Source organism: Rhinopithecus roxellana, chromosome 12, assembly GCF_007565055.1.
Source record: "Rhinopithecus roxellana isolate Shanxi Qingling chromosome 12, ASM756505v1, whole genome shotgun sequence".
NCBI classification, from domain to species: domain Eukaryota; kingdom Metazoa; phylum Chordata; class Mammalia; order Primates; family Cercopithecidae; genus Rhinopithecus; species Rhinopithecus roxellana.
In genome coordinates this window covers 13,060,715-13,062,483 of record NC_044560.1, presented here as the reverse complement: position 1 = coordinate 13,062,483, position 1,769 = coordinate 13,060,715, and the positions used below count along the sequence as shown (strand labels likewise).

Sequence of the window (1,769 nt, the reverse complement as noted above, 5' to 3'; positions counted from 1 at the left end):
GGCCGAGACGGGCGGATCACGAGGTCAGGAGATCAAGACCATCCTGGCTAACATAGTGAAACCCCGTCTCTACTAAAAAATACAAAAAACTAGCCAGGCGAGGTGGTGGGCACCTGTAGTCCCAGCTACTCGGGAGGCTAAGGCAGGAGAATGGCATAAACCCGGGCGGCGGAGCTTGCAGTGAGCTGAGATCCGGCCACTGCACTCCAGCCTGGGCGACAGAGCGAGACTCCGTCTCAATAAATAAATAAATAAATAAAGTCTCCCACATTTGGGGTTTAAGGACCTATCAAGTTAGACCAAAGTCCTTTTCTTTTTTTTCTTCCCCAATTAGCAACAATCGCACCTCAGATAAACCTTATTGGCTACGATATTGCCACCGCACAAAGCTCAATCTTCCTTTCATAACTTCTCACTACTGATTAGATTGATCCGTATTTCATTTCCCAAACACACCTTGTATATTTCTCCCTATAAGCTTTCAAGCTTGTCATTACTCCCACCCAAAATACTTTCCCCATTCTCCTTTTCTTTTCTACCTCCTCTGCTCCAAATGTACCAATTTTTCAAGGTATGGCTCAGGTTCAAAATCTGCACACAGTTCTCTTCCAAAGGCACCCCCTAGGGTTTGATTCTTCCTGGCTTTCCCACAGCACCTAGTGGCACAATGCCTCCCACATATCCACTTACTGACAAACCTGACTGTGGGGGATAGGGAAAAGGCAATGCATAGCTGGCTATTAATTTAAAACCCAAGGTACTTAACTGCCCAACATCAGCTTCCTGTAGCCTCCCATTGTCCCTACTCAGGCTCTGTTTGATTCTGAATTAAAATCTGAAGCAGTACATCAATTCACCACAGCAAACTTCAAAGGAGTTCAGCTGGTCTCCGGAGACACTCTTCTCAGATTACTACCAGGCTAGCAACCTGGTTAAGGTCATTAGCAAACCACATCGCTTGCCAGCTAACATCAATTCGAAGACAGAGGCAAACAAAAAGGTTTCAAAGGGGCAATGCTCAACAGGAATTGTTCACGCTGAGAAGACGTGCAGGACACTGAAGAGCAAAGACCCAGAACTCATCACATTCCTGCTTAGCCATCCTGGGTTTGTTCCTGACAAAGCCTAGAAGATGCAAAGCCGTTGCAAGTCTTCCTTCTCTCTAGGGGTTTTAAGATGTGATTTGGAATGCTAATTCCTACCAACAATGAAATTGTGCATAAACACAAAGGGCAATTAGCAAAGAGCCTAGAGACATAGTTCTTGTCCCACTTCTGCCCTGGATGAACCTTGTATTTTTCCCTCCCCTGATCTTAGTTTTGTTATCTGAAATATGAGGAGGGGACTGAACTAGATCATCTCCCAGGACCCTTCCAATCATGAAATCCAAAAACATCTTTAATTGCTTTCTGCTTTCCTTATTAAAAGACATCCAATTATTCACTGAAGACCATTATTATCTATTATCTTGGAGACTACTATTATCTTGGAAGCTACCATGTATAACTGTTAAGAGTTGTACACTGAACAAATCCAGAGAGCATCATTCATATTACAGTCTATGTAAACTACATTCCTGTGTTAGGCAGTGTATAACCTGAATATCCATATATAACAGCCCTGATTATGCTCTTCAATTTTGCAAATAGTTAAGGTTTTACTTTTTAATTATCCTTTTTTTCTTTTTTTTGAGACAGGGTCTCACTCTATCACCCAGGCTGGAGTGCAGTGGTGTGATCCATGGCTCACTGCAGCCTCAACCACCCAGG

The 1,769-nt window shown here is 43.4% G+C and overlaps 1 pseudogene; it reads right to left on the bottom strand.

Annotated features, from left to right (window-relative positions):
* Nucleotides 1-220: 220 nt before the first annotated feature.
* On the bottom strand, nucleotides 221-391 carry LOC115892446 (annotated as a pseudogene).
* Between the last annotated feature and the right edge of the window lie 1,378 nt (nucleotides 392-1,769).